A 23,326-nucleotide genomic window follows, 5' to 3' on the forward strand; every position below is an offset into this window, starting at 1 on the left:
ATAATAAATTTAAACAATGAGATTATAATTAAAGATCGTTAGGATATATATGATTTTTCTTTTTTAATAATATTAAGGAAGAAAAAAATACTCATTGTTTGATAATTTTGAAAATAATAATCATTTTTTTTTAAAAAAAAACCTTTAAAGGTATTAATATATAAAATAAAATAAAAAATAATATTTAAAATAAATAATATTTTAATTAATAAATTTAGTAATTTAATGGATGAGAAATAATATTTGATTTTGTCCGAACAAGATCTTCAGGTTAGGTGGGAATATAAAGAAAATTAAGTTTTAAAAAGAGATTGACAGGTTAGTGATGTTTAGAGAAAACTGATTTCAAACATTTTATTATAATATTTTGCTGTAACTTAACCCATAATAATTCGATATTATAAGGTGAATCAAACACTTAAAGGTTAGGTGGGAATATAAAGAAAATTAAGTTTTAGAAACAGATTGACAGTGATGTTTGAGAGAAAACTGATTTCAAACATTTTGATTATAATATTTTGTTTAACTTAACCCATAATAATTCTATATATAGGTGAATCAACACAAGCCTTCGGTGAATGAATACGTAGCTATGTAGATCCGACAATATTAATTAGAAGGACAGAGGAAAGGTACAAATACAGTAACATCTAATTAAGAAAAAAGTGTTCAAACTTAATCGTCCACAACTCACTCGCTCGCTCGCCATTAATAAAAGGAACCCATAATTCGATCTCCATGTATAATCGAAAGAGCACAAATATTAGCTAGGTATAGGTATGGGGAGATCTGGAAAAGTTGTTTTGAAGAGGATAGAGAACAAGATAAACAGACAGGTAACCTTTTCAAAGAGAAGATCTGGTCTCTTCAAGAAAGCCCACGAAATCTCCGTTCTTTGCGATGCTCAAGTTGCCCTAATCGTCTTCTCCCCTAGAGGCAAACTCTTTCACTACTCTTCCTCCGATTCCTGGTAAGTACCCTACACATAATATATATATAAAAATTAACAACTTTAAGTCTTTTTATCAAAAATTAATTATCATCGACCTTTCAAAATAATTGACGATCATTAAATTTCTTTGTCTAGGTTATTAAAATAACTCAATCTGAACAAGCTTGTAATATTTTTGGAAAGTTTTAAGGTTTCAAATTTCATGAGTAAAAGTCACGAAAAAGCAAAACTATGTACGTACTTAGAGACCTGAACCTGTACAATTCATGAGAAATCCATATATGATTAATATATAATAATACTACTGTGCAATCCCTTCATTTTTATTTATTTAAAATACTGTTATACAGCATGGAAAGTATCCTTGAAAGACATGAAAGGTTCTTATGGAGAAAGGCAACTCCATGCAATCAATCAGGAGTCTCAGGTATCATATATATATATATAATTTTTTTTTTTGTTTCAATTTGTTAAAACTAAATTAATTTTTAATTATTATAAAACATGTAGGAAACTAACTGGAGTCTGGAGCATGCTAGTCTTAAATCAAGACTGGAGGTGGTGCAAAGAAACCATAGGTAAGGGAAGGGAAGGGAAGCCCGCGGTTCACAAATGAATTTTAATCATAATAAAATTATCCCTTAATTTGCCTTATAAAAATGAATATGGGTATTAATTAATTAATGGAGAATCTGATTGCTTATATTAAAATATTGTATAGGCATTTCATGGGAGAAGATTTGGATTCATTGAGCTTAAGAGAGCTTCAAAGCTTGGAAACCCAGTTGGATCTGGACTTAAGAATATGAGGTCCAAAAGGTGGGAAACAAACTATCACAAACAAAACAAGCTCTTTTTTAGATTATTTTTATATATATTTTAATATCAGTCCTTCAACCATTTATATATATTTTTAAGGATATTTATGTCTCAGACATTTAAAAAATAAATTAACTGATCAACTTAATTTTGGCTTAATAAAAATGATATTAACTTAGAGTATTTCAAATGTATAATTTTTAAACAGAAAATCATTAACTGGTCAAAGAATATGGCCCAACCCTAATGTTAGATTATATGATTAAAAAAAGTGGAGAAATGATTTGGTGGAGTGAATTTAAATGAGAGAATTGGTGAGAGAACGACGGGTAAGGCTGTGAAAAAATCCGAAAAACTTAACAAATAGCTTACCAGATTTATTTTACAAGTTTATTGGTTAAGCGGTTCGGTTTTCGGTTGAATTATTTTTCCATTGATTTAACTGGTAAACCATAATAATTTAATTATATTTATTTTGTAAATATTAAATATATTATAAATAATATTAGTTATTTTTAAATTTTAAATTATAATTTGCATATAATTGTTTTAAAAAAAATATAATTTACATAGTTAAAATTGAAGACTTTATTAATATTAACATATTTCTAAACGTATCTATACAATATTATTATGATAAATTATATTATAACAATACTATAATATATTATAACATAGATAAATTAAGAAAGGAAAGAATACTATAAAAGTACTGCACAAAAAAGAATTTTGAAAAAAATATCATTCGATAAGTTTAATAATTAATTAAAATAATTTAAATTATCGGTTCACGGTTAAACTAGTCAACCGATCGGAACTAACCGAACCAGTAGAACCAAAACCAATAAAATTAATACTAATACCGATCCGTTAACATGTTTGTAAATTAAGAGGTAAAACCGGACTTAACAGGAACCATTTAACCGATTAATCGACTAGTTGAACACATCTAATGACAACACAATCTGATTTGACTAAAAAAAATAAAAAAAATTCTCTATCTACTTTCATTCATATATTTAATCTTTTTTCCAGATAATAACATTCTTTCTCTTCCCCAATTTATATTCTTATCCTCCTCTAATAGTGTGATGCTTTACGAGCTACGATCTCATGTTTTCTATTTTTATCCTTAATTTTTTTGGTTATATGGTCTTGCAATTTTTTTTTTATCTTGGGTTATTTTTATTTGTTATAAATATATATGTGTATATATACTTTTTTATTTTAATATTTTGAGAAAATTTTAAAGATGCGATGGTAAATTTAATGATAAATTAGATAATCATGAGTTATTTAAAAGCAATCAGCATGAAAGAAGGCCTAGAATGTATACTTTAAAAAATTACTTAAAAAACATAAATCTTGAGATGCATATCAAAATTTGGTAATAATGTAAGGGTTTATTCATTATTTCAATTTTATGGTTAGATTTTGAGACCTTATACCTACCTAGGTTATACTAATATTGGTAAATTTGTTTGCAGAATCAATTGATGCTGGAGTCCATATCAGAGCTAGAGAAAAAGGTAAAAAAATAAGTTATAAATTATTATTAGTAATTATTTTATTTTATTTTTATTTTAAGGGAAAGGTATAGTATCCCTACTGTCATAATTTTCACTTTTATTTAAGAAGTTATAAATAAAAATTAAATTAACTTTTATATTTTAAACTTTTTTAAGAATTAATTTTGTTATTTGATATATCTTAACGGTGAATATAGATTATTTACTCTATTTATTAAAATTAAAAAAAAATAAAATATTATGATTAATTAAATTAGTAATTAAGTAGAATGCACATATATATATATATATTATTTGAGCTTTAAATAATTTTGATCGCAAATCCTTTGTATTGAACAGAAAAAGGAACTGCAGCAGGAAAATAACTCAATCGCCAAAAAGGTTTCAATTTTATCATTTTTTATTTTATATTTGTCACATTTTCATCTGAGTTCTAAATTTTAAAGTAAATTAATTTAGAGATATATAATAAAAAAATTGACTTAGGATTTGATTGGTTACAAATAAAAAAACATATTTTCACTCCACTCTCTTCGTCAAATCATTTCATTCATGGAACAATATACTAAAATATTTTATTTTAAATTATTATTTTTTATTTTATCCTTATATATTAATATATTTAAATATTTTTTATCAAAAATATTTTATTATCTTTTCAAAATCACCACCAATCATTATTTTTAAATAACTCAAGTTATAATTTTTAATTCAAATCCAAACAAGCCCTTAGGCTCAAAAGTGAGAATTTTGTTCTAAAAATTTGATAAAATTGAAATTAAGGAAATTAGAGTTAGAATTGAAATTAAAAATTAAAAATGTAATTTTAATTCTTATATAAGTTAGATATTAAGATTAAAAATTGTAATTAATTCTAATAGAATTCAAAGTATAATTTTTAATTATACTATTTTTAATTCGAAATTTATTTTTAATATTATTTTTATATTACTATCAAATAAATTTTATTATTATTATTTATCATTGCAACATCGTTAATGTTTTAATTAATGTTATTTTAATTTAAAAAGTTAACATGTATTGAATCCTAACAAATTCAAAACTTATACTACCCTAATAATAGGTTATGTCAAACTAATACTTTAATAATACAAATAATATATTTAAATTATTTTTTTGTATTTCTTTCAAATATAATACTTGAAATTAAATTACAATATTAATTATAATATTTTTAAACAAGCATAATAATTAAATGTCAATTTGTGTGAAATTGAAATTATAATTATAGTAAATATCAATTCTAATTCTCATCGATCAAATGGACTCTGAGATTAAATATGTCAAAGAAGTGATATCATTATAAAACTCCCAAAATATATGAAATTAACGCATTTTCACCAATCATTTTATTCATGTTAATCATATAAAACTAGACTTAAACTGTTAATTAATGTATATTTTTTATTATTAAAAGTAGTTAGATACTCTTTAAACATGATTTATTGTGAACAATATTAGACTGAAGTTAAGATTCTCTTACTAGACTCTGTTTGGTTGTCTAGTTATACTCAAATTTTGTTTATCTCACTTAACAATTATTTCACATTAACATTAGTAAGTTTTTTTTCACTGTAGTACATCTAAATTAGTTTTTTTTTCCGAAGTTTGTTAGATAATAAAATTAGAAAAAACATTGAATTTGACCAATAAGAGTATTGGGTTCCTTGACTTAAGGGTCTATAAACACTTTATTAATTTATTTACTATAAGGGATGAGTTAACCATGGGTTAGGATGTCGTAGTCCATGAGTCTAATGTGCTTATCAAAGTTCAGCTAATTTATATATATATATGGTTGAGATTTTAGATTAACATGTAGTTTTAACATAAAACTGACCTATTTATTTGTGATTTATAACACGAACATGATCCGATTTACCTAACTTATTTTGAACTCAATCCGATATAATTAATTCATATTTCTCCGTTTCAAATAAAAATGACATCAACACAAAATAAAATTAAATTAAATTACATTTTTTTTTAAAATATTACAAAGAAAATGAGCGAGTTAGTAGAAAAAAAATACAAAATTCACAAAGAAACTTGTAAACAGATTATCGGGTCTATTTTGAGTAATTCAAGGTTGACCCGATTTTGACATGTTTATTAATCAGGTTGAATAGGTCGACCTGATTTTGACCCGAACAAAAAAATAAATGATCCTAATTTAATTTTTTCGTGTTCAATGAGTTTGGTTCGTATTAATTTTCGTGTCGAATCCAAAATTCACAACATTATTGTATATCTAGATATTATCATTATGACGAGGATGATTTCAATATTAATTATTTGTTATTATTAAAGCAGATTAAAGAAAAGGAAGTGAAGGAAAAAGAAAGAGAAATGGTTGTTCTACAAAGGCAAAAGCCAAACACAGTCTTGCCTCCTTGGATGATCAACCACATTTGATCATCATTGATCATCATCCTCAATTCTATGATTCTGATTCTCTCGTTTATCAATAAAAATAAATATAAATAAATAAATAAATAATATATATATATATATATGTGTTTTATATCCAGTATACTTCTGTATACTTTAATTCTGTATACTTTAATTTTAATGTGCACTCAAAATATTACTTGTTACTTATATTTATATAAGTATATATATATGTAAAATATTATCCCATTAGAATAAATTACGATAAATCAATATTATATTATTATATTATATTAGTTTTTTATTATATTATTATATATTATATATTAATTTTCTTATAATTTAATATAATATCTATTAAACAAGTTATGTAGCTCTAAATTATCATTAAATATAATTCGTTTTGTTTATCCCTAATAAATTCAAATTAAATTTATTAAATTCGTAATCAAAACATTTTACTAATTATTATGGATTCAATATTGATTGAATTGAATATGGCTTGGATAATCCAAACTAAAAAATATTTATATATTTTAAATATCAACTTGAAATTATTAATAATTTTAAATTAATTAGATATTCAAATTCAATCCGAATTAAAATAAAGCTGAATTTAATTCAAAACGAAATAGTTAATCCAATTTTGTAACTCGAATTCAGTTCAGATTACTCTATCAATGCTCACCTATTGGAGTAAGAAAATTTAATTACTTAATTTTTTTTATTATTTAATGTTTAATTATAAAAAAAATAGTATTAAATTTTTAATGTTATAATTAATTTTGTTTATTTATAATTTGAACTCAAAACAAAAATAAAAATAATAATAAAATCTTGTTGACTAAACGATGCAGAAATAAGTAAAAAATATATTATTCAGGTGAAATGTAATTTAAAGAAAAAAAATTGAAAAATTATTTTTGTTTAGATAATTTGGATAATTTTAATCCAATTCGATCTGATCTCAATTCAATTCGAAATATCCAATCCGAATTAGTATTTCGGATTAATCTACCCAATGCTCACCCCCCTAGATGGATGGAGGACTCTAATTATTATTATTATTATTATTATTATATTTTTTAATAATATTTTTTCTTTCAAAAATCTATTGATGTTCTTATTTTTTTCGGCAATCATTCTCTGAGTTTTATTTTTATTGGTCTTAATCCAATCATATATGTTTTTTACTGATTATTTAGTCAACACACTGTCATTTTTTCGTTAGAATGAGTTTCTTTTTCAGGTGTTGTCCCCCAACATTCTATGCCAATGGATTCTACCATTTTCGTTGATTTCTTTTATGCAATACACTACCATCTCGTCGTTGAATAAATCTCGAGATTCACGAGTAACTTCGAAATTCATTCAGTTAATGTTTTACTCCAGCATTCAATGCCTATAAAATTCTACTTTTGATTTGATGGTTTTATCAATCAACACACTGTCCTCCGGTAACTGTAATTGGGATGGAGCTCATGAGTATTTGAAGCTTAAAGAATACATTATCAACATTTCAACATCTTGTCTTTAACCCTCAAATTATTCAAGTCATTTCCATCTTTAGTTTGAGGAGGAATATTTTAATATAAAATAATATATCTATAAGATAAATTATGATAATATCAATATTATTATTTTTTTATAAGTCTAATATAATGTTATACATTAGACATATCCTATATAACTTAAAATATATCTTTCAATACAATTTCTGTATCTATTCTAACACTAATAAATCAAATTAAAGATGTTTCGAGCTAATATATTTGAACTATTTTATTATAAGTTTAAATCGTAATATTTTGCTTTAAAATTTTCAGGCGATTCTCATTACAAATAATGTTTAAGTTTAAGTGATTATAACGATTATATTTAGGATTGTGCTAATTTATTTCGTGTAACTAAAAAATTCGCTTTAATATAATTTAGATGCTTTATTTTTACTTTTTCATTTCTCATTTATCAAAATATTTTTTATTTTTTTATTTGAAAGCATACAATTTATATTGGGAAGAATGTCAATTTTACACACCAAGTTGTAAGAAGGTGTCAAATTTACTTATTAAGTATCAAAATTCTATTTATATATACTAACTTGTCAAAAATTGTCAAATTTATTTTAAATAACAGAAAATTTTAACGGAGTTAAAATTTTTGCCACATATAATATCCACCTATTTTTTATTTGTTTTTAATTTACATTACTTTAATTATTTTACCATTCAAACAAAACATCCAAATTTTTCCATATCCATTTTTTCTCTCTCTTTGCCCCTAATTCTTCATTTTCTTCTCACTGTTCATCTTCATCTATAATATGAGTAATCTATTCTTCACTCTCTTTACCCCCAAAAACTGTGACGATGGTGAAGGTGGCGGAATAGCCAATGAAGTGTTTGAGATGCGATTCTCTAAACACGAAATTATGTTACTACAACAACTACACCTCGCGTAGCCGAGGTATTTCTACAAGATATGTAGGTACTGGACAAAAAGTGGGGCCCTCCGTAGTGTATCGATCGGCGGCGAGCCGGCGACTGTCGGAAAAATAGGAAAATGAAATCCAGATCTATGATTTCAAACGGAGTTGATTCCAAATATTTCGACGGTTCTTCATCAGATATGATTAATGGTGGGTTAAAATTCTTCCATGACATTAATGGGATCCCACCTACTATGGATTTTAGCCTTTTATTTCATGATAATTACTCATATTTAGATGAAGAGATGAAGATGAACAATTAGAAGAATGAAGAGTTAGAGATAAAGAGAGAGAAAAATAAATAAGGAAAAATTTGAATGTTTTGTTTGAATGAAAAAAAAAAATTAAAATAATTAATGTAAATTAAAAATAAATAAATAATATGTGGATATTAAATGTGGCAAAATTTTTAACTCCGTTTAACTTTTCCGTTATTTTAAATAAATTTGACACTTTTTGACAAGTTAATATATATAAATAGAATTTTGATACTTAATGAGTAAATTTGACACCTCTTACAACTTGGTGTTTAAAATTAGCATTCTTCCCAATTTATATTAATTGCAAAGCTCGCAATCAAATTGTGAAAATTCCAAAAAAAACAATATTATGACATCATTTATTAAAAATTATTGATGAGCAACTCAATTTTTCTAAGTTTTGAGTCACTAGCTCATGTTGATATGTTTTTTTTGTTTTTAGATCTAGTTTAAAAATTAATAAAAAAATAGTTTTAGTGAAATTTAAACTCATAATCAAATAAAAATTCTTAATTTTATCATAAACAATTATGCTACAACATTTTGATTAAATTAATAAATTTAACTAACTATTTTAAGTGTTTTTTTTTATCAAATAGGCTGCCCTGGGGAGTGGGCTACCTTAGCCCGAGGGTTTGTTGGACTTATCCTCGACCCCTATCTGTAGTTCAACATTGATCAAGTAATTAAAAAAAATTATGAAGTGGAATTTGGGGTTTAATTTTCACAAATAAATAATTAAAATGTTCAATTAATCTGGTGAATTTAATTGACTATAATAATAATCTATCAAACTTACACAAAAAGAAAATAAATTAATTTAGCTTTAATAGAACACTTGTAATTTCAATGATAATCTCATCTAGGAAGAAATCTGATTTCACTTGTAACTATTATATTTTTAGTTAATAAAAAAGAATTTGAGTTAATTTTATCTTTAATTAGTCTATGTAAAAATATTTGAAATTTACCAATACCTAAAAAAGAGTAGTGAGTGTATTACCATTTGAAATTATCTTGAAAGAGGATGGACGATGGAAAAAGTTGTTAAAATATTAAGTAGAAGATTTATGAAAATGTAATGTTATTCATTTCAAACAATTATATCTCTACTAGTTTCACTACACACTGACAATTAATAAACTAATTAAGTAATTATTTAAACCAATTAACATTTTTAGTTAGTGACTAATTCACAATTTATTAAATTATTATTTTTACATATTTCGCTCAAGAAGAAACATAGTATATTAAATAAAGTTTCACTTGAGAAAACATGTCGATGAAACATTAAGTCTTCAACAAACTCCATTTCTTTTTCAGCTACCCAACATAAACAACCGATCAAACTCAATTCAGTAAACTCTATTTTTTTCAGCTACCCAACATAGACAGCTGAGCAAGCCAAAGCTTCATTTTTTAACTACCCAGTACAGACAAAAGAGGAAACTAATTCAGTCAGCTCCATTTTTTCGATTGTAAGAGAATCTTTTTCCACCACTTGAAGAATTTTCAAAATCTCACTTTGATCGATAAAACCGTACTCGTATTCACAAACATTTTAAAGAAGCCAATTTAGCATTCTTTCATTTTCATCGCATCATCGTGGTTATTTGGTGGTTAATTTTTAAAGAATTAGGATCTCCATTTACCCTCTACAGTTGTTGATCAACATCTTGAGAGTCAACAATGTTCATCATAATTTGCAGGTTTTTAATTTAATGTCCGACATAAACTAGTTTGGAAGCTCCCTAAAGTATCTCTTCCATCTGGGCATTTACATATTAGTCTCATCATCCCATGGTTTAACATCCAACAGAATAGAGATTTTTCGGACTCTACTACATGTTTTTCTGCCTGCAGACTTTTTCTCATCTTCGTCTCTTCACCAAACAAGTCAACATCATCATCATGGCCCTCAACAATAGAAGTCTTCGAATTTGAACTCACGAAATTTTATTTTCTAAGCAGGTTTATCTTCAAACAAGCCTGCAACACTATCAGACTCCTTCCCATTTTAAGTTAGCAACCAATAGCTTATTAACCTATTATAAATGTATTTGATCCATGTGAACGCATTAAAACCGTCTTATCTAAAACTAATATAATTTTTAGGTTTACCGTCGTATTTTCATTTCTATTAGACTTTTTTTCTATCGGTTCATCAACTTTCCTTTAATAAGCATTTAGGCCCCTATCGTTTTGGCCACCTCACCCCACCCAATTAGTTATCCTCATATGGATTCATCGCTATAGGGATATGAAATGACTAAGATCGATCCTTAACTCATTTTTCTTCTCTCATCTAATCCTTGAATATTCTATCGACATCTCTCATCCATCTCGACGAGGTGGTATTCTCTTCTCATATCCTTTATGTCAGGACTTTTCGAAGAAAACCATAAACCATGAAACAGGCTATCAAGTTCTTTCAACGACCTTTGATCTCATCACCACACAGTTAAAATGAGAATTGTTATTTCTTCTCCTTAAGTACGTACACGGTACACCTTTCGCAAACTGAGGGGCACTTCACATTTCTGATCGCTTCTGAACTTTATTTTCCGACGATTGATTTCTCCATTGATGAAAGATTACCCCCTCCATTCGTATTTGTTTACTTTCGAATTGGTTTTCTTCGCCTAAAATTCAATGCCTTCCCCCATCGATTCTTCAACTTCTGCTAGCTCCTTCAATATCCGGATTTCCTTTTCCATAAAGCCGCTTGGCTAGACTCAAATTCACAATTTTCTCTCATCTCTCGTTCGTTACCCGCATTTTTTCAAGAACAATTACATCAAAGTCTTTGAAAGAAGCAATGGAATTAGTGAAAGTCAACAATTTCACCTGATTCTCCTTCTTCAGCTACTCAAAAAACTTCAATGTCTGAAGATTCCTAATTCATCCTCTTTAATTCATCAAATACCTCTTCTCTATTCTTCATGTTCCAACCCAATTTTTCCTTCAATACTATTAGAATATACAGAATAGAGCCCGCCATCAATGTTGGTTCGGCCTTAGATAGAAGCAGAATATAACAATTTGTCACCTAAATTAATATCGTTTTGATAACATGTTAAAATCTTATAAAAAAAGGATTAATGAAAATACAATGTTATTCAAGTTATTTCAAACAATTATATATATTCTCTCCTTTATACAAAGGAGTTTCATTACTAACTACCAATCAATTAAAACTAATTAAACTAGAGAGATTTTCGTTCTATGCAAATGGACAAATATATAAGCGAAATAATTAAGAAAAATTTTAAAAATTTTTTTTATAAAATATTAATCACAATATATAATATATAATAATTGTTATATTCAATAATTTTTAAAAAACTTAATCAAATACAATAAACATAGAATTTCACCTTGATTAAATTTTGTTATATAAAAATATGACACATTTAAATTTCATTTTTTTTATTTACAGTTTTACACATTAACTAGTATCATGTATCCAATGCATTTACACGAGAAATAATATAAAAAATCGTGAAAAAATATTACGGTAAAAATGTTTATGGGCGGGTCAACCCAAAATCCGATCAAAGTATCCATTTACTCTCACATATATATCCAAATTAACCACAGCTCTCGACCCGATAATCCGGACACTTTAAAAATTAAGCATCATATATATATATATATATTATAATTTTTTTTATAATCATTTAAATTCTATTACATAAATTTTACCATTACATTGTGTTTGAAATTAATTTTATAGTATTATAATTGTTAGACACTATTTATATAAATTATATAAGTTTGAGAAATTTGAATGGTGGGTATGTTATTCTTTTACTTGTTCTGTTTTTTTAATATTGTGTGAAGTTATATAATCTTATATTTTATTAATTTTTTTTATAAAAATTTTGTTGAGATTGAGACAATTGGAATAAATCTTGTAAATATGGTTAATATTTTTAATCAAATTTTTAGTTTTTTAGTTTTATTGATTTAATTTTTTTTTTCATTTTTTAACGTGAATTATCAAATCATCTTAAATTGACGAAAAAATAGTTGAACGAAATATATGTTTGTGTCTTTATTCTCTTCTCTTGTACATAATTGTTTCGTTTCTATTCTATTCTCTCAAAAATTCCAAAAAGTGTTTATTATTGATCAAAAGTCAAAATAATAATTAAAATATATGTGCAATGTCTATTAAAAAATAATATTTTTTTAAAATGGTTCATTTAATTAAAAAATCGTTTAAGCACGACGATAAAAGCATAACATGAAAAAAAGTTATGTACAAATTGAATACAATATTAGAATAACTAATTGACTCGAAGATCTTCAAGAAACGCAATAAGATCTCCACACGAATCCACAGGTTTTTTGAATCTAATCTCCGATAACGTCATAATAATGACATTGTGAATAATTCTTAACGGCCTAGTTTCATTGTTAAAAGTTCTCTGATTTCTTTCCAACCAAATAGTCCACCAAAAATTATAAGGATAGAGACTCATCTATTAAGTCTCTCATTTTTAGTCGCCCCAATACATGCCTCCCAATAGCGAACCAATTCCTGTTCTACCCACCTTTCAAACAATTTTTTCCAAACTACCCCCACTTTTTCATTCACATTCCCAAACTATCCAAGTTCTCTCTCTAAATCATTAATCAACCTTTTAATTACATCTTTCACATTAAATTCACTAATTACTTTATTTATAATACAAATATATAATTAAAATTCATAATAATATTATGAAATATATTACATAAATATTAAAATAACACATATATTTTATTTTTACTTAATTTTATAATTATAATATATATAATTAAAAATAAGCATTATAAATTAAATAATACAAATAAATATTATAAACTAAAACAAAAATCATTATCTACCCCCTTTAATATTATACATTAAAATAAAATATATTATATTATATAAATATTAAAATAAACATATACATTAAATATTAAAAACACATATATTTTATTTCTACTTAATTTTATAAATATAATATATAATTAAAACTAAACAAACTAAATAAATATCAAAATAAATTATAAACTAAAATTAATAAATAATATAAACCTTAAATAAATAAATAAATAAAAAAAAACTAAATCTTAAAATAATAATTAAATCTTAAAATATTTATAAAAGTATTAATTTAAAAAACTTTAAAATAAAATAAATTACAATAAACTTTAAAATATACGTGTTATTTTAATATTTATGTAATATATGTATTATTTTAATATTCATATAATATAATATTAAAATTTTATGTAATTTAATTTATTTTAGTGTATAATATTTTATTTTAGTTTATAATATTATTTGAATTATATTTATAATGTTTAATTTTAATTATATATATTAAAAAATATAATATTTTTGTATTTATAAATAAAATAATTAGTGAATTTAATATGAAAGATGTGTAATTAAAAAGTTGATTAATGATTTAGAGAGAGAAAAGTGGGTAGTTTGGGAAAAATTGTTTGAAAGGTGGGTAGAACAAGAAATGGTTCCCCAATAGCCACTAACAGTTTCCGGCATAACACATTATATTCTAGTCAAATTCCACAAAAAACTTCATATACTTGCAACAACGTGACAATGTAAAAGTAGATTAAAAACTGTCTCAACCTCTTTGTAAAATATACGACAACGACTCACAATAATCATATATTTTTCATACATTTATCGTCAATGTGAATACCGCCGTGGATAACACTCCAACCAAAAAGGAGATCTTGGTAAGCATCTTAGACTCTCAAAAATTTTCTCAACACAGGTCAATCGAACTAACTTTATTGATTAAAGTGTAACATTGTCCCACATAAAAGTTAATTAGACTATTAAAAAAACAAGAATTTTATGTTAACAAGTATTATTTTTTTTTTCCAAACATATTGAAACATTTTTTAAGTTAACACTACAAAATTATTGTTTCAAAATTATATATACCTATATGTTATTATATATAGTTATTTTTTTTACAATAACATCAATTATTATTTTTTTAAAAATAATAATAATTCAATTTTATAATATTTGTGAAATATTTATAATAATATTATAAATAAAAATAATAAATATTTATCTATTATTTAAAACCTGTCAGAATATAGAGTTAAAATATATTTATTATTATTATATATATATTAATATTTTTATTATATTTTGTTATTAATTATATATAATTAAAATATTCATATTATTCTTTAAAATGCAATTTATTTATAATTTTATTATAAAATATCTTATTAAATTGTTTTATAAAAAATAAAAAAAATAATTAATTTTAAATTTTAAAAAAGCTTATTAAAAAACTAATATATTTTTTAAAAATTAATATTGATATTTTTTCCCAAAATAAATAAATTTAAACTTATTAATTGTAATTGTATGATATAACTAAAATCAACCCCGAACTCTCATTAATAATATTGTTAATTTTTTTTTACCATTTTATAGTGAACTTTTATCTTCATTTATATAACTCTTTGGGTCAATTATAATACCATTTTACTTATTTATTTTTGTTATAAAATATCTTATAATCTGATGAAAAAATATTAATAATGATTAAATAAAAAATATTTAATTTTTTTATCTAAAAAAAACTAATATTCATTCGTATTTTGTGGTCTTACTTCAAATATTCTCTAATTGATCTTATTATTAATTTCGTTACCTCACTTTAAAACATTTTGTACGGAATTTTACCATATCTCATTACTAATTTTTTAGTTATTCTATTAAATTTTTATTATAAATATATTATCATGCTATGCTATGAAAATAATAATGGTTAAATAAAAAATAGTTAAATTTTTTATTTTAGAAAGAACTTGTAAGAAACTAATATTCATTTGACTTTAGAAAATGATGTTGATATTTTTTAACCACCCAAAATAAATTCAAGATTTACCAATATTGTGACATCACTTTTAACATTTCTCAATTAACCTCATATTACTCGTTATTTCACTTCGAGCATTTTGTAGTAACATTTTACCCTCACTTATTAATATCCGACTTCTTTAAAATGTGTTAATTAATAATTTTTTATTTAAAATATCTTATCATTTTAAAAAAATAAATGTAATATCACTAGTAAAAAAAAGACCTTTACCGACGGTTTTTCCCGAAGGTTTTGTAAACCTCTCCTAAATACTCCTGAGAGGAACAAATCCTTCGGGATTAAAAATAGATTCCGAGTGGGGTGTAAAACCTTCGGGTTTATTAATTATTACCGAAAGTTCTACAAAGAACTTTCGGTTTTTACCTTCCCAAAAAACCCAAAAAAATTCTAAGTGTTGGATGTGGGTTAATTGCGAAGGTTTTTGTAAAAACCTTCGGTTTTGAAATCCCTTGGTTTTTTAATTACGAAGGTTATTCGAAGAACCTTCGGTTTTGCCTTTTTTGAAAATTTCATTTCCGAAAGTTTTACAAAGAACATTCGGTTTTGCTCATTAAAAAAAATTCTAAATTTGTTATTGGTTTTTTCCGAAGGGTCTTTAATAAACCCTCGGTTTTGACTAATATCAAAACCGAAAGTTTTATGAAAACCTTCGGCATCAACCTCTATAAATACAAACCCTAACCCTTCTCTTTTTCATTCCACTCATCTCTCATTTCTCTCTCTTCCGCCGCCGTCGCCGCCTGCCTCCTCCAAGCCGGTTCTTCTCCTCTCTCGTTCAGGTAATTTGTTTCATTTGGTTTTTTTTGTTTTGTTTATTATAAGATTTAGATTTCTTAACTTTATATATTTAATATATATATATATATTATAGATCTAGATTTATGCTAGTTTACGAAATAGTTGTTTGATTAATATATATATACATATATCTGAAATGCATTTAGGATATGGGTGATGATTCGACATGGAAGAGACTTCGGCGTACACCGGAGAAACTGCATCCGTGTTACCAGAATCTGATAGCACAATCAGAAATTGCGGCACGTGAGGAAGAGTTAAGAAAGATGACGCTGGAAATGGAACAAATCCGATTAAGGGATGCGGAAAGAGGTCGTTTGCTCAGTGAAATCAAAGCGGTCCGGGCCGAAATGTCTCAGAGATTAGAGAATCTCGAACAGGAACTTGTATTGTTGAGGAGTCGACTGAATCAACCACCCCCTCCTTCCACCCCATCTAATAATTAATTTCTAGATTTATTATGGGTTTATTAGTTTTTCGTACGAACGATGACAATTAATATTTTTATGCGTTATGTTTTAATATTTATGAATTATTGTTATTATGTTTGGTTTGGTTTGGTTTAATATGTTGTTAAATAATTATGTTTTTGTTGACTTATCACCTTTTTAAAAAAAAAAACCGCATCGCCGAAACCGAAGGTTTATTTGAAAACCTTCGGTTTTGACCTATTTTTTTAAAAATCTTTAGGTAAAAACCGAAGGTTTTCAAATAAACCTTCGGTTTTGACCCCTGTTTAAAAAAATCTAATTTTTTTCTAAGTATGGTGAAGGGTAAAAACCGAGGGTTTTCAAATAAACCTTCGGTTTTGACCCAGATTTTGAAAAAATCTAATTTTTTTCTAAGTATGGGGAAGGGTAAAAACCGAGGGTTTTCAAATAAACCTTCGGTTTTGACCCATGTTTGAAAAAATCTAATTTTTTCTAAGTATGGTGAAGGGTAAAAACCGAGGGTTTTCAAATAAACCTTCGGTTTTGACCCAGATTTTGAAAAAATCTAATTTTTTTCTAAGTATGGGGAAGGGTAAAAACCGAAGGTTTTCAAATAAACCTTCGGTTTTGACCCATGTTTGAAAAAATATAATTTTTTTCTAAGTATGGGGAAGGGTAAAAACCGAGGGTTTTCAAATAAACCTTCGGTTTTGACCCATGTTTGAAAAAATCTAATTTTTTCTAAGTATGGGGAAGGGTAAAAACCGAGGGTTTTCAAATAAACCTTCGGTTTTGACCCAGATTTTGAAAAAATCTAATTTTTTTCTAAGTATGGGGAAGGGTAAAAACCGAAGATTTTCAAATAAACCTTCGGTTTTGACCCATGTTTGAAAAAATCTAATTTTTTTCTAAGTATGGGGAAGGGTAAAAACCGAAGGTTTTCAAATAAAACTTCGGTTTTGACCATGTTTGAAAAAATCTAATTTTTTTCTAAGTATGGGGAAGGGTAAAAACCGAAAGTTTTCAAATAAACCTTCGGTTTTGACCCATGTTTGAAAAAATCTAATTTTTTTTCTAAGTATGGGGAAGGGTAAAAACCGAGGGTTTTCAAATAAACCTTCGGTTTTGACCCAGATTTTGAAAAAATCTAATTTTTTTGTAAGTATGGGGAATGGTAAAAACCGAAGGTTTTCAAATAAACCTTCGGTTTTAACAATTCCCAAAAACTTCTGATCAAGGTCAAGACCGAGAGGTATATTAAAAACCTTCGCAAATACACATCAAAACCGAAAGTTAATTTTATAACTTTCGGTTTTAACACTACCTAGTTTGTTAAATTATTTTGTTTTTAACCCACCAATCTTAACTTCTAACTAAATAATCAATTTTGTGTTGTATTTTAAAAATTAATATTGTGTTTCATGTTCAAATATTTATGATTGTGTTTGATTATTATAGAGAAGTCTATATGAATGTTCATGTTTAATTATCTTATGAATGTATGTAATGTTTGATCATATGGATTGTGCAATATTTTAAAGACATCAAATGTGTTAAATTAATGTTGTTAAAGGTCATTAGAAGGTGAAAAACCCAAAGAATTTAACAATTTATCAAGTGCTAATTCCAAAAGTTATATAATTAACTTTCGGAAATAACCATCAAAACCGAAAGTTTTATATAAACTTTCGGTTTTTACATTTCTCAAGAACGAGGGTTTTATATAAACCCTTCGGTTTTGATGGATATTTCCGAAAGTTAATTATATAACTTTCGGAATTATCATTTCACAAAATTGTTAAATTAATTGGTTTTCTACCTTCCAATCTAGACTCCTAAGTAATATAATCAAGTGTGTGTTTTATTTTAAAATTTTAGATTGTCTTTAATGTTAAAATGTTTATGAATGTGTTTGATTATATATAGAAGTGTATATGAATGTTTATGTTTGATTATCCTATGTATTTGTGTAATGTTTGATCATATGGATTGAGAAATGTTTTAAGGATATCAAATGTGTTAAATTAATGTTGTTCAACGTTATTAGAAATTGAGAATCCAAATAATTTTACAATTTGTCATGTTGTAAAACCGAAAGTTAAATATATATAACTTTCAGAAATATGCATAAAAAACGACAGATTTACCAAAGCCTCTCGTTTTTGTGAATTTAGATTTAATTGTAAAAATGTATTAAAAAATCAAAAACCGAGAGTTATATTAAAACTCTCGGAATTTAAACATTAAAAACCGAGAGTTATACTAAAACTCTCGGTTTTCGATTATATTTTAATACAAACCGAGAGTTATATGAAAACTCTCGGAATTAATTAAATAAAAACCGAGAGTTTTCATATAACTCTCGGTAACCAACTATTAAATTAAAAAAAAAACCCTCTCTTTCTATTTTCTCCGTTTCTTCTCCGATTTCTCTTTCCAGCCGCTTCTCTTCGCCAGCGCCGCCAACAGGAAGCCCCCGCCATCCGATCGACGACTCCCTCCGGTTGAAGAAGACGACGCCGCCCCTGTTGAAGCCGCGAAGACGCCTCTCCGGTTGAAGATCTGCCGCGGATCCGGTTGAAGAACTGCCGCCGCACCTCCGCCGCTCTCAGTCGTGCCTCCGTCCATCTGATTGAAGGTCAGTTTCTAATTTTAGGGTTAGTTTTTAGGATTTGTTAGATTTAGGGTTAGTTTTTAGGATTTGTTAGATTTAGGGTTAGTTTTTAGGAATTATTAATGTTATATATGTTAGATTTGGTTTGTATATGTTAGATTTGGTTTGTAATCTGATTGGTATATATGTTAGATTAATGTTATATATGTTATTTGGTTTGTAATTGTTAGATTTAGGTTGATTTATGTTAGATTTTGTTTAATTTAGGATTATGGTTTAAAATTGGTGTTTATTAGTTTAGATTGGTTTGATTTTGGTTTGATTGAGGTTTGATTGAGGTTTGATTTTGGTTTGATTAATGTTAAAAATTGGTTTATTTGGGTTTGATTTAGGTTTGGTTAATTGCTTTGATTGATGTTTATTGATTTTGATTTATGTTTGGTTATTAGGTTTGATTAATGTACAAAATTGGTTTATATTGAGTTTGTTTTTAGGTTTGGTTATTTGGTTTGATTGATAGTTATTGAGATTATGTTAGAATTGAATTGTTTGGATTAGATTTGATTTTGGTTATTAGATTTGGTTTGAAATTGTTTGATTAATGTTAGATTTAGGTTATATGTTCAATATTTTGGTTCGATTTGGTTTTTATATTGATTTGTTAGATTAGGTTTGTTAGATTATATTTGTTTGGTCGATGATTTAGTTTGAACTTTGGTGGATTTATGTCAAATTTAAGTTTGACATTATGGTTTGATTTTGTCTAATTTTGGATTAGGACCGTCCGTCTCTTGAAGATCGCCGAGGTTATTCCACCTTTAGCTGCCTCCTCCACCGTCGCCGCGCCTCTCCACCGTCGCCGCCACAACTGCTGAAAAGGTCAGTTTTTTAGGATTTTTATGTTGTTAGGATTATATTGGATTTTAGGTATGAATTGAATTGTTTGAATTAGATTTGATTATGTTAGATTTGGTTTACGTATGAATAAATTAGATTTTAAGTTAGAATTGCATTGTTTGTATTATATTGGATTTTAGGTATGAATTGAATTATTTGTTTGTTAGATATGTTGAAATGTATATGAATGAAATAATGTTAGATTAGGTTTGAAATGTATATGAATGAAATATTGTTTGTTTAGGTTTCGATAATGTTAAATTAAATTGATTATCGGTTGGATAATGATAGATTAGATAGAAATTATGTTAGCATTATGTAAGCCTAATTAATTAGTGAAATATAAGTAAAATAATGCGGGTTGTTTTCCATTTTATTAGAAATATGGAAGTACCCGATAAAAGCTGGATGACCTTACGTCGAGATCATCCAGATTACGAGGAAGGTGTTGACAAATTCCTCGAGTATGCTGTTAGGAGTACATCCCGACAAACCGTGAAATGTCCATGCATGAAATGCTTGAACACGCCGTTTATGGAAATAGACGAAGTGAAGACTCACCTCATCGTTTATGGAATAAATGTTCATTATGAGTTTGGTATTTTCATGGAGAAAAGAGACGTACTACTCAAGTTGTTAATGAGGATGTCGATGAAGATGTCGATGACTTAGATGATGATGATGATGATCATGATGACGATGATCAGTCGGAGGATGCCGTGCCGGAATTCAACGATCCGAGACAGGAGATGAATATACAGTTAATGAACAGGTCAATGAAGAACGTTATATGCACGAATTTATAAACGATATGTTCCCTAACGTTAATGAGTCCCGAGCAACGATGAACCAGTCGAAGATGCGCATAGATTTTATAAATTGCTTGATGATTCCAAACAGCCATTGTATGAAGGTGCTCGAATAACGAAATCATCGGCACTACTGAAACTACTTCACATAAAAATGTATGTTAATGGACGAATTCTTCGTTCGATATGTTGCTGCGTCTGCTTAAAGACTACATATTACCGATTGACGCTCAATTGCCAAACTCATACTACGAAAGTAAAAAATTCATTACTGATATCGGGCTTAAATATGACAAGATAGACGCATGTAAGAACAACTGTATGCTATTTTGGAAGGACGACATAAATGAAGATTCTTGCAGAGTTTGCGGTCTTTCAAGATGGAAAGTCGACCAAACAAGTGGGACAGTTCGAGAGAAGCAAATGGGAAATTCATTCCAAAAAAGGTGTTGAGATATTTCCCATTAATACCAAGACTGCAAAGACTATACATGTCCTCAAAAACAGCTCCAATGATGAGATGGCATAAAGAAGGAAGAGTTGATAGTGATACGTTGAGACACCCCGCTGATTCCTTAACTTGGAAGACGTTTGATGAAAATTATACAGATTTTGCTTCAGAATCTCGAAACGTAAGACTGGGTTTATCAAGCGATGGGTTTCAACCATTTGCAAATGGGAAAAAATCATACAGTGTTTGGCCGGTAATTCTCGTCCCTTATAATGTGTCACCCACGACTTGCATGGATTCTAGCAATTTCATTTTATCTATGTTAATTCCGGGTCCAAAGAGTCCGGGAGATGCAATTGACATATTCTCCAGCCATTGATCGAAGAGTTGCATGAACTGTGGCAAACAGGAGTTGAGAACGTTTGATGCACACCACCTCGCATACTTTAACATGCGAGCTGCGTTGTTGTGGACCATTAACGACTTTCCCGCATACGCGAATTATCAGCTGGAGTACGAAAGGTAAATTCGCTTGTCCTTATTGTAAAACGACACAGTATCTCTTCGATTGGTTCATGGTTCCAAACAATGTTACTTGGGTCATAGACGCTTCCTTCCACCGAAGCACAAATACAGAAGGGATAAAGAGTCGTTTGATGGTCGAACTGATTATAGAGATCCCCCTAGATTGTTAACGGGGCAAGAAAGTTATGAGCAAGCACGAGACCTAGAAGACATAATTCTTAGTGCGGATATGAGCAAGAGAACCAGATATATCATGAAACGGGGAGACAATTGGAACAAATTAGCATTTCTTCCGTCTGCCTTATTGGAAATCGTTATTATGAGACATAATTTGGATGTGATGCATATTGAGAGAAAATATCTGTGATAGCGTGTTGGGAACAATAATGAATGTGAAAGAGAAGACTAAGGATGGTCCTAAAGCCCGTAAAGACTTAGAACTCTTAGGCATAAATCATGGTTACATCCTAAATGATGAAGGAGTTGTTCATTATCCGAAGCGCCTTTCACTTTGACATCCGAAAAAAAATACGTCTTTGTACTTCTTGAAAGATCTCAAGTTGCCTGATGGGTTTTGCTCAAATATCGGGGGTTGTGTAAATTTGGAAGAGAAAAAGCTTTCGGGATTAAGAGTCATGATTGTCACATTTTGTTGGAAATCTAATTCCTTTAGCAACCCGTGGATTGCTTCCAGAGTATGTGTTTGATGCTTAGTAAATTTGTCTCGTTTCTTTCGGTTGTTGTGCTTCAAAGAGTTGATTCAAGAGGACCTGGAACAATTGTACATGGATATTACATTGACACTTTGCAATTTAAAATGATTTTTCCGCCGTCAATCTCGACATCATGATGCATCCCCGGTTCACTTGTCATTTGAGGCTTTGCTTGGAGGACCTTTCAGTATCGATGGATGTATCCGTTTGAACATTACATGGGTACAATGAAAAGATATTTGCGGAATAATACCACCCCCAGCCTCTATAAGCGAGAGCTATTTTGTAACGAAAGTATTAGTTTATGTGCCAAGTTATGGAGGAACAAGATCAGAAAATGACAACCTGAAATCGGGCATTTCAATTTTGCATCATTGAGACCTATCTAACGGAAAAGTATACAACTTGGATTATATCGATCGAGTGACAGCTCATCTTACATTTTGAAAAATTGTCCCGAAGCAGAACCTTTTTATGTAAGATTCAATGTTGTTACTAATTAGCATTAAAGAGTGTGCTATTTAATATTCGATCTATTTGCAGAGATTATAACAACGAGTCCAGTGGAGAACGTTTGGCCGCATATTTCAAGCACGAGTGAGTAAATTACAAACCATATATCCTAACTCTTTTATTCATATTAACAACTTCATTTCGGATACATATATAGGTCGCCCATTTAGCAGAAATTAACGACATATCAAGAGACCTCAGATC

The 23,326-nt window shown here is 27.5% G+C and overlaps 1 pseudogene; it reads left to right on the top strand.

The window, feature by feature from the left end:
* Nucleotides 1-779: 779 nt before the first annotated feature.
* On the top strand, nucleotides 780-5,736 carry LOC124929632 (annotated as a pseudogene).
* The last annotated feature ends 17,590 nt before the right edge of the window (nucleotides 5,737-23,326 follow it).

The sequence above is a fragment of the Impatiens glandulifera genome, chromosome 3 (assembly GCF_907164915.1).
Source record: "Impatiens glandulifera chromosome 3, dImpGla2.1, whole genome shotgun sequence".
Taxonomy (NCBI): domain Eukaryota; kingdom Viridiplantae; phylum Streptophyta; class Magnoliopsida; order Ericales; family Balsaminaceae; genus Impatiens; species Impatiens glandulifera.